The following is an 11,370-nucleotide window of genomic DNA, read 5'->3' as shown; positions in this document are numbered from 1 at the left end:
AGTTCAGCGGCACGGAATCAATCCTGTGGGTAGGAGACACTGAGGAAAAGAATAAAAAAATGGAGAAGAGGAAATTACCAAAGAAACAATAGAACAGTATCTGTCAGAGTAAAAAAAGGAGACAGGAAACTAACATGGAAAGGGTTATTAGCACAGAGGGGGGCCGAGGAGTGAGGAAAGGCTCCTGCTGTGAGAATATCTGCAGTGTCAGAACACTAGGTAACAAGAGATCCCAAAACTTACTGGAGAGAAAGGGGAGAAGCAGGTCGTCCGGGAGGGAGCAAGGCTGGGACACACACCAGACTTCTCGTAAGTTACACTAGCTGCTAGATGACAGAGAAACACAGCCTCCCAAGTTTACCTTGCACACTCTAGCAAAAATAAGAAAAACTGAGAAGCCAGGGAAGTAAGCGAACAATGAAGGGTCATCCCAGGACAAGAGTGAGGGAGACTTGGTGGGCCACTGGAGCTGTGGGCCAGGAATCACAGAGGGAGGGTTACAAGAAGAAAGGGAGTTCCATGTACCATAGAGCATGATCAAGAGGCTGAACACATTTCAGGACACGGCCAAGGCACATACTATTCTCTGGTTAAAGGGAAAAAAGAGAGGCAATTAGTAACTCCAGGAAAAATAGAAGACATGTAAGAAAATTGTCTAAATTAGAAGCAAACTAAAATGCCACATGATTACGAGCAACGAAGGAAGAGCTCCAAGCCAAACACTGTTTTAGGGGCTTTTTTGTGTGTTATTTATCCTTCACAACAACCCCATGAGGTGGCAGAAGGGAATGCAGTTCCAAACAGAGGCCCTGGCATACAGAAGCAACATTCACACAGTCGTGATCATGTGAACCCCAGCACTACTTGTCAGTGTTTAGAATCGATCTTATAGACAAAGCCCATACCACTGATTCGTGGCCCCAGGAGAGAATGTGGGTTTAAGGGAGAGGTAGGAATACACCCATGTGCAGTCAAAGGAAATCTCTAAATGAGGTTAAAAGCTATAAGGATAATCAACAAAAGAATTAAAAACAATCATATAACCATCAATTCGGGAGGAGGTGGGGGAGGGGTAGGAATGAGGTAATTCCTTAAATTTCAGGGTAGGGAGGTAACGGATGGCATCTAAAGTTGATAAAATGAGAAACAGTAATAAAATCATACAGTTTTATTTATGGCAGTAACCACCGAGACAACTAAAATCAGAGCAGTATTGATCTCTAGAGAATAAGGCTGGACTGGGAAGAGGATTTTTTTCCTGCTGCAAACTCTTTTGTGTTATGTGTCTTTTAAAAAAATCATATGCATTTATGTCTTTGATAACAATAAAAAGGAATGCAGAAAAGTAATTCTTTAAATATCTAGCCCAACACCAAGTCAGAATTTTAAAACTGTTAATCGGTTCTGGGGGCGGGGGGAAGAATCAATACAAAGTTTGAGAAATACCGCACACTAATCCCACCCTAGGAGATTCACAGCGCAGTTATCATTTAAGTGTTTGGAAAGGTCCAGCACGAAATACAGTGGCGTCCTTTCACGTGACCGGCGCTGCACTCAAGACTTTGGTGCACCAGGTCCAACAGATGAGGCTCAGCTCCTCTCTCCGTGGTGTACTGATGCGTGGCCTCAGACAAAGGCCTCACTGCCTGCAGGGGGGGGTAAATAGTGGCCCCACCAAAGATACGTCCAAGTCCTGACCCCTGGAACCTGTCAATGTGACCTTATTTGGGAAAAAGGTCTTTGCAGATACAATTAAGGTAGGGATCATGAGATGAGATCACAAACATTAGAAGAAAAGGGGGAAGGACTCCAGGGAGTGATGTACCCGTAAGCCAGGGGACTCGGAGTCTGGGGCAGCCACCAGACACTGGGAGGGGGGACTAACGCTGCCAACACTTTGACTTCACACTTCAGCGCTCCAAAACAGTGAGAGAGCATACTTCTGTTGTTCTAAGCCACCCAGTTTGTGGTTAATTGGTTACAAAAGCCACAGGAAATGAACACAGTGCCCCATCCTCACAGTGGGGTTCACGTGGGGATTCTACAGGGTTGCACACAACCAGCCCTTGGCACTGCGCCTGGTACAGGCCCAGTGCTTACTCCCGAGATGTTATTTTTGCTCTTATCTATTATTCTTGTCAACTAGGTCTCCTCGGATTTGGGCCTGCCGGGAGGGGCAGAGGGTGGGGGTGCTGGGCACAGAACCAACCCAAAGCCACACTCAGCCTTGCTTCCTAATGAACCCTGTGTCCTCACTGGGAGGCTTGTCCTTTTCAGGGTCCTTCTGCTGCAACCCTGGGAGGCGCGTTAGATGTATATAATTAGAGATGGGATGCATGACCCCAGGGCGGCAGCGAAAGGCAGCATCCAACAGGATGGGATGTTGGTGCCCGGCAGCCCGGTGGCAGGTGGGGAAAGCCCAGCATCACTACTCGGCCGGCACGCAGCCCTTGGCCTACTGGGGCATCAGCAGCACGACACTTTTATGGAGCACAAAAGCAGTGCCCAGCCCTGGGAACGTGGGTGTGATGTCGACAGACAGGGCTCTCCCTGGTCCGTCCTCTATTCTTCTGTCAGCCCGTTCCAGGTGGCCAATAAGCTGGTCCACAGACAGACGGATAAACCATTCAGAAGTTATGATGCAGGCTGGCGAGGAGCACCACCGGCTTTCGCTTGGTTGGCCTCTGAGTGGTGACATTCAAGCGGCACCGGGGAGGCTGACCAGGGGCAGCGGGAGAACTGCGAACGGATGGGGCAAAGGCAGCCTGTACAGGGGGACAGAGACCAGAGACCTCCACAACAGCACTGCTCACCCTTTTAGTAAGGAACCCGGGGAGCTTTTGTTCACCTGGGTTATGCCCACTGACATTTATCGTAGAAATTAAAACAAAAACATTTAAACTCAAGCACATATTCCAGTAGCTGTCAGAAGGATGATGTCATCACACATCATGCAGCCCCTGGAACATTCCACTGTATTCTTTTGAGAAAATAAAGGACAAATAATGCTATTGTTGAGAAAATAGTTCTGACCTCAACTGGAGGGTCTGGAGTCCCTGCAGGTGTCTCTGGGCCTCACTTTGAAAACTGCCACTGCCGCTCAGGGACTCACCCCAGGTGGCACGTGGCTGAGCTGAGCTAGGGGAGGGGCGGTTGCACCCAGAGCGGGGCAGGGGCCAGCAGGTCCGGGACCGGCGGGGCGTGCACCCGTGCACCAAACAAAGTCGAGCCTCTTCCTGGCCAGGCTCAAGTTCCGCACCTGCCTCCTCCTGGGATGCGACCGGGAAACAGCAGCGGTACCGCGGGGCTGCCACCGGAGGGAGCTAGGCCCAGCGCACAAGGGACCCAGACCCCAGACCCCTGAAGGGGGCCCAGGCCTCCTGCAGCCTCCCTGGAGCCTAAGCCTGGGGTGCGCACAGGTCGCTCTGCCCGCCCCCCCCCCTTCAGAAGCCAGGAGGGCGGCAGGTGTGTGGGCGTAGGGGGCACTGGGACAGGATGGCGAGAGGGCCTAGTGAGGGAAGGAGGAAGGGGGCTGGAAGCACAGGGAGGAGGGAGTGCCAGGGTCACTGTAGGGGGCGCTGGGGACCCGGGGGCTGGAGGGTGGGTCCCCGCCAGTAGGTGCTAGGCCCCAAGGAGCCAGGACTGAGGGGTGTGGGTAACGGTGGGGGCAGGTCGAGGACCTGCTGGTGCTGGTCGTTGGGGGCGCAGTGTGGGGAGGAGCTGGGGCGCCGGGCCTGGGGGTATGCAGTGGCGGGAGGTGTATAGTTGGGGGCGGGCGCAGGCAGGTAGCAGGTCGTGCGGGCGGGCCGGGGGCAGGCAGGGCGGGGGTTACATAAATGTTCCCTGGCACCCTGCGAGGCGGCCGAGAGCAGTTGCCTCATCTTATCAGGGAACAGGGCGTCCCACACTCTTGCCCAAGCCGCAAGCCTGGGCGGGAACAGTATGTTCTCTCCGAGAAGCCACAAGAGGCTCCTCGCGGAGCCACCCCCCTTGGCCCCGCCCCAGGCCCGCCCCCCGCAGGTGCAGCTGGGCTCACTAGTGCGCACGCTCCGGCTCAGACCGCCTCCTGCTCGCCCTCCGTCAAGGGCGTGTTCCCCGTGACCTCCCTCGCCCCATCCAGCCTCGGCCAAACTGCCAGCCTCCACGGGGTGAAGGGAGGTGCTGGCTCCAACAGCACCTACAAAAAAGACCATCGTGGCTCTTTTCTGTCTGTGAGCCTCTGGTGGGCAGTCAGGGGCGGGGAGTTGGGGTGTGTGTGTGTGTGTGCCCTGAGCCAGGACCAGAGCAACATCTGCAGAACAGGGACCCTTCTGGGCGGTGAGTGCCGGGGCTCTACTGGCCCGGGCTCGGGGAAGCCTGGCTGGGCTTCCCTCCGTGGAAGGGAGAAGGGGGGAGAGGCATCTCTGACCAGGGGCCCTGGGACAGAAAAGCAGATGGTGCAGGGGTACCCAGGCCTGCAAGAGCAGAACTCAGTGAGCACAAGGCATCTATGCAGGTGTGTGTCTGAGGGGGATGATGGTGAGAGGCAGGGCTGGTCCAGAGAGTCAGAGGGTGGCACGGGGAGAGGCCTCCACAGAGAAACAGCTGCTCCCGGGCTCCCAGGCCCCAGCTACTCGCTGCTAGCAAGAGGCCTGTCATTCATCAATAGATAGCTCCAATCTGTGGTCGCCAGCATAGGGCTGCTTCCAGCTCCCAACCTCAAAACGGCCACGTTCTTCACTCCTGGGAGGCCCGCTCTCCCTCCCACTCTGAGGCATCTCGGCAGATGGCCGACCACTGGGGCCGACCAACCACCAGCCTCTAAGGAAAGCCAAGCTGGTTGGGGTCAGCAGAAAGGCCTGTCCTCCGAGGGGGAGGCTGACTTCCCTATTTTCTTTAGGAGGACATTCGACTACTCTGCCGGTGGTTTACAGACCCACATGGAGCTGACACACAGATGCCCCATCTCCTGGGAAGTCCAGGCTGCAAGCTCTTACCCACCATTGTACAGGTGAGGGAGGTGAGGCCCAGGAAAGAGAGTTGCCACTCCGTGGGGTCCCCCTCACCCTAGGACTCAGCAGGCAGAAGAGGCGATTTCGGCATGGAAGCAGCCTCTGCAGGGGTCAGCGCCTGCCCCTCCCCAACTCCTGCACTCCTACTCATTTGTCATGGCCGCATCTCACAGTAACGGTGAGGGTTAAGTGGGAGAACACACAGGTGCTCAGAGGAGATATGCTGTTATCACTGGTGGGGCTCCTGGGAGCGTCCCCAGCCAGACACCAGCCAGTGCTCATCTCTGCTGAAACAGCCTGGCCCTGGCCTTGCCCCTGCCCTGGGTGCTCTCCTCCACCGCTGCTGTGGTGCACGCGTGTGGCTCATCACACGCTCCTGTGTACTCTCGCACATGCCAGGGCTGGCAGGACATGAAAGGAGGCGGCACCTGGCTGGAGACTGCTACACACAGCCTGGGGGCACGGGTTAAACGAGAAAATCCGCCTTCTGCAGATGCGTGTGTCTCCACGTTTGTACAATGGATGCAGGTGTATTTTTAAAAGTAGACGTTTTGGGTTGTTGCTTTGCCTTGCTTTGTTTTGGAATAGGATAACTTGATCCTAAAATTCATTCAGAAAAATAAACACAGAGAAACATCCAGAAACATGCTGAAGAAGAAGAATGAGGTGGGGGGACTGGACCACCAGATACAACATGCCGTTGCACAAGCTGCTGACCGGCAGTGGAGCACAGCGGAAATGCCTGGACCAGATTCTAAGATCATAGGAACTGTGTAGCAGAAAGCAGTGACACCTAAGGCAAGGCAGAAGGGCAGTGTCCAAAAATGTCTTAGGACAACTAGGTAACAACCAGTCCATGCTTCACACCTTAAACCAGGCTAAGTTCTGAAGGGGTCAAAGATTTAAATGGGAAAAGTGAAACCACAGATGTTCTAGGGGAAAACCTGAGAACATTCCTTTAAAATGCTAAGATAGAAGTTCTTTCTATGAATCAAAGTCTAAAACCCATAAGTGAAAAGATTGATAAATTTGACAACAAAGTATAAAATATGTCTCCACAGAGAAAGTCACAAGGAAAGGCAAAAAAATAAATAACAAACTGAGAAAAATATATCTGCAGCTCTTGTTACAAAGGGCTAATCTCCAATACAGGAAGAGTTCACAGAAATTAAAAGAAAAACATAATACTCAATAGAAAAATAGGCAAGGGCTGTGGCTGACAGTTCATAAACAGGAGGTACAATGACTCCTGAACATCTGACAAGATGCTCAACATCGCCCATCAGGAGACAAATATAAATGAACCCCCAGAGACACCTGACTTTTCACCTGTCAGGGCGCTGAGACGGTGGGAACAGGTACTCCCACACTTTGCTGATGGAAGTACAAACTGCCACAAAGTCTATGGAGGCCGACTTGGCAATAACTATCCAAGTGACAGATGTGCGTATCCTCTGAACTCACAACTCGGGGGAGCTATCCTACAGACACACCTGCACGCCTGCAAGATGGGATGTGTGCCTGACTACGCGGGGCAGTGCAGCAAAAGCCTCAAAACAATTCATGCCCTTCCAGGGCCTGTTACCTAAATTGAACAGACACCCGTAAGACAGAATCCTGTGAAGAAGGAGTGGAACACGTTCTGAACTGAGACGGAAAGGTCTCTGAGGGACAGCGCTGAGTGAGAAAAGCAAGGTTCTGAGCAGAACGCGCGGTCAGGAGGCTGAGTACTGCGTGCACACCCATGCACGTCTGCCTGTGTCTGCAGAGGTGCTCTGGGTGGGCATCTGAGAACCCGGAGCCGAGGATGGTGGGGGCAGAGAGCTGAGCGCACAGAGGGCAAGGGGGACTTGGAGAACTTTCCTTGGGAGATGACTTAAACCCCCGGATTTTGAAACACACAGTGCATTTACCTATTCAAAAAATTAAAAACAAATCTGTAGCAAACTAGGAAACAGTAGCCACAAATAACACAAATTGTAAAGCGGGTGTTAAATGAACAGCGCTCGCATTCCTGGCCAGGCTGTTTCCACAGCACATCCCAAATCCCACTGCCACAGATACCAGTCCAAGGGCTCCCCTTAGATCCTGGCAGGGGGGTGGGCCTGAGAGCATGAGAAACTCAGGAACAGCAATTAAGTCCAATCTGCTTTTCCAGAAGGAGTTCCCAGGGCAGGACCCCAGAGCTCCAGAGCCCCTGGTCCCACTGCAAATGGGGGTGGAAGGCATTCCCTTATAAAGAGTTTGACAGACCTGGCCTGACTTAAAAGACCACGGTGACGCATTCTAACAGCAGCAGACCCAGGGCTGTAATCATGCACTGGAGGTCCCCCAGGCTCCTGTCATAAAAGTCGCTCTGTTCACCCTCCCACAACTGACTGACCCTTTGGAACCAGCCCAGGTGGACGGGGCAGGCGCCGGCTGCCACCCTTCCTCCCCTTGCAGCCCAGGCGAATTCACCCCACTGTCAGGACGCAGACCCCAAATTCCAGGCAGGAGGATCGGTGTCCTCTGCCAGAGCTCGGTGAAGAGGTAGGAACTGGGGATCCTGTTCAGGCTGCTGGGAAAGGGTTTCCTCTCGGACCACAAAAAGCCAGGATGAGGGCAGGTGTGCGTGGGGCAGGGGGAGCGGGCACAGCGTGGAAGAGCCTCTGGGGCCTTGTGGGACTGGGACATCGGGGGTGGCATAGTCACCGGCGGCCACACGGAGAGGTCCGAAGAGACTCACACCGGAGCCAGACCGCAGGCCAAGCCCCTGGCCAACCTGGCCACCCCCGCCCCAAAGAAGCCGACTCTTCAAGGTCAGCCGGGGCCCCTGGGAGAGGGCCTGGTCCGGTGGGCCACGCGACCCCCTTCCTGTGCCACTCACCACGGACACAGCAGCGCCCTGCTCTCACCCGCTTCTCCACACAGCCTGCGCAACCACTCTGGCCCCACTTCCTCTTCCTGGGCCCCCTCCCCCAGCCCTCAGCTCCTCCCCGCTGTGCCTGCCGGGTAGGCCTGGATGGCAGGGACCCCACGGCGCACAGGCGTGTACTCGAGGTGCGCTACTTGGGACCCCACCCACCCCAAGACGCAGGCAGGGGTCAGGACGGACCATCTCAGAGACGGGAACTGAGGTCGAAAGTCAGAGTGACCTCCCCCAGCTCACACAAGGCGTGGCTGGCCCGCGTCCCGCTTTCCTCCTTTCCCACCGTGGACCGGGCTCAGCTGTGGCCAGCCGCCCATGCTGACCTCGGCCACAACGTCCCAGGTGAGAGCAGGAGAGGAAACCCTGGAGGCCACTGGCCCATCACCCAGATGGGGCCCAGAGGCCGGCACCTGCCGCCGAGACCACCCTCCCCACTCATCCCAGAATGCCCCCCCGGCTCCCCAGGGAGGAGCCAGCAGCCCCCAAGCCTGGGCAGGGGTGTCCCTGCCTGCACCCAACGTGTGCCAAGTGCCAGGTGGCTCTCTCCTGAGAGGCTGGCCTGTCTGCAAGGACTGGGCGCCCAGAGGCAGCACCCTCAAAACCAGAGCCCGGCACCCCGCCTCCAGGCCCAGCACCTACACCTGGCCTGTTCCAGGTGCAAGAAGCAAGCCCTGTTTCCCTCAGGGAAAGAGTCACGAGGCGCAAACAAAACAGAGCCAAACAATGGACTTTTCAGGGTTGACTTCATAAAGCAAATAAATCAGAATAAAAATAAATAAGCCATTATACTATAGTCCTAAAATGCCTTTGGTTTTTGAGGGAGCTGATGCAAAAAAAAAAAAACCTCAGTCACTGACCTACTTTTGCTACAACAGTTGAAGATGCAGAAGACCTACCCCAGACACCCAGGAAGGAGCCCAGGAAAGCTGCCGGGCCCCACCCTCAGCAGCCCAGGTCACCAGATCCACCAGTGCCCGGCTAGCCTCGGCCACTTGGAGCAGTTTATACCCAGTTTTGTTTGTGGAGAGCAGATGCTGGAGCAGTAGGCCGGAGGCCTTGCCCTGCAGCAAACCTGGGTGCTGTTCCGTGCATCCCGGGCTGTACACACGGCGCAGGGGGGGCCACCCACCATCCCGCGCTCTCCTCACCTGAAGAGATCCGCACTGCCCACTTTGACGGGGAAGAACAGCACTCTCGGGGGCCTTCCAGATCAGGGGACAAAGGCCGGCCCCTCCCCTGTCACAGGCCTGGCTAGGGCCTGCCCTTCTCCTCACATCCTACCTGGTCCTCCACCTGTGCTTATGCCCTCCTCCGGCCCAGCCTGGAGCAGATGTCCAAGGGAGCTGACCCTGGGGACACGGGCCAGGAAGGAAAGCAGAAGCCATTCTGAAATCCCCACCCCTGCAGTGCCCCCAGAAACCTCAGGGCTGGAGCGACCCCTTCCTCTACAGGTTCGCAGGGGACTAATGCCTAGGGAGGGCCAGTGAAAGCTTCCTCCTCCCCCCGGGACCCTGAGATGGTGCTCCTTGGAGTCGCCGCCAAGGTCACCGGAACCAGGTTTCACGTGCTGGGTGGGGCGGGTGAGCATGGAGCCGGCCGGCTGTCTCTCTGATGTTCTCGCAAACCACAGGCTGGGGTCCACTTACACACGCAGTTCCATTCCCACGGGACAACCAGGAACACAGACCACAGAGCGGCTGAGCCCCACTGTCCTGTGCACATGGGAGACACACGTGCTGCAGAGCTATAATTGCAGGAAGGGCGCACGGTTATCTTGGGTGATCTAGGGAAGACGGGACTCACACACGTCCTTTCTGAATTCCTATAGTTTTCAACTGCACTTTTTTTTGCAGTCAGAAAGAATGCAATACACCAGTGACGTATACATACGCGTCCATACATATCTATATACGTATACAGATATTACAGACTTCTGTTACAGAATAACAGTCTCACTAAACTCCAGCTCAGCTGAATGGGCCTGCTTCCATGGAAGCCAGCACCCCTGGCCTCTGCTGAGGGAGCAGCGCTCATTTACACGCACGGGCGCACATGCCTGCAAAGGTCAAAAGGACCACATGCCAGGAATTTCAGAAAGGTGTTTTCCCTGTGCTTGCTAAGGGTTACAAAACACATTGGAAAATTTCCGTTCCCAAGGTCCCCTTTCAAATGGCAATAAGAAAATATCAATGGTTTCTGCCAGCAGGTGGCCAGCAGCCACTCCAGAAAAGGGCTCTGGAGTCTGGCTCTGTGTCTCACACACACACACACACACACACACACACACACACACACACACACACGACTGGCTCACAACCCCATGCTTCTCCTAAAGGGACATGCAGGGAGAGGCATATCGGCTCCCACCCCAAAAGCTTCCAGATCCCGGACTACTACCCACAGGGACTTTCTCCAGGTTATTGAACACCCTGAGCGACTCGTGAGCTGAACCCAAAAAACAGACACAGATGTTTCCACTTCTTTCCTCTCTGTTTGATGGTCACTTCACTAACTGCCTCCAGAGAGAAGTTGCGAGCATCTTCCCCAAGCTGAGGGGAGCGACTCGGTCAAAGCCCCGGCCCCCTTGACTGCAGTCTTGGGGGGAACATCCCCTGCCCGGGAATCTGTGATCTGCTGCACACTAGCCCTGGCAGCCGCTGACGGCCTGGGAGGGGCATTTCAGGCCTTTCAGGCTATCTCATCAGAGATTTTCTCAAACACCCCAGAAAGGCAAGGACATGAGTTTGGAATCCAAAACTAAAGATCCAGGTTTATTTACTTGATAAAAAATGTTCTTCACGTGAGGCTGATCAAAAGCAAAGGGAACTCGTGTCGAAAATATATAAAGAACTCTTAAATCTCAACAGTAAGTGAACATTTGATTGTAGCACTGAACAAAAGACCCAAACTCAACTGAAGAAGATGTACAGATGGCAAACACCGTGTTAAAAATGCTCAATATCATTTACCATCAAGGAAATGCAGGTAAAACCATGAAATGGCACTACACACAGTGAGAGTGGCTAGAATCCAAAAAACTGACCGTGCTGAACGCTGGTGGAGTAGCTGAAACTCTCGTTTGCTGCTGGCGACAATGCAATGTGGGACAGTCATTTTATAAGACGGTTTGACAGTTTCTCATGAGGTTAAACACAGACTCACTAGACGAGGCAGCAATCCCACCCTAGGCATTCGCCAAGGGAAAAGACCCTTTATTCACAATCGGCCAACACTGGAAGTCGGCATTTTCTGCAGGTGAGTGGATGAACACGAGCTGCATCCTCACAGTGGAGCACAATTCAACCATAAAAAGAAAGGAACCACTGATTCCTGCACACACAGACGGATGCACCTTAAATGAGTCTTGCTAAGTCGAAAAAGCTAGACCCCAAAATCTGTACCTTGTGTGACTATTCAGATGACCTTACACCAAAGGTAAAAACCAAGGACAGAACACACACCAGGGGT

General features: G+C 54.3%; 1 protein-coding gene and 1 long non-coding RNA gene across 2 annotated transcripts in view; one reads left to right on the top strand and one right to left on the bottom strand.

Annotated features, from left to right (window-relative positions):
* The window catches only part of KLF13 (KLF transcription factor 13), a 45,424-nt gene that overhangs the window by 7,417 nt on the left and 26,637 nt on the right, over window positions 1-11,370 (bottom strand). The window lies entirely within an intron of this gene.
* On the top strand, window positions 3,192-5,749 carry LOC113610831 (uncharacterized). Its single transcript, XR_003429237.1, has 3 exons — window positions 3,192-3,465; window positions 4,880-4,990; window positions 5,391-5,749. It is a non-coding gene; the product is annotated as an uncharacterized LOC113610831 (long non-coding RNA).

This window comes from Aethalodelphis obliquidens, unplaced genomic scaffold, assembly GCF_003676395.1.
Source record: "Aethalodelphis obliquidens isolate GAN/ISIS:26980383/991018 unplaced genomic scaffold, ASM367639v1 scaffold65, whole genome shotgun sequence".
Taxonomy (NCBI): domain Eukaryota; kingdom Metazoa; phylum Chordata; class Mammalia; order Artiodactyla; family Delphinidae; genus Aethalodelphis; species Aethalodelphis obliquidens.
Note: the sequence above shows the minus strand (reverse complement) of the source record. Positions and strands in the feature narration are given on the sequence as shown.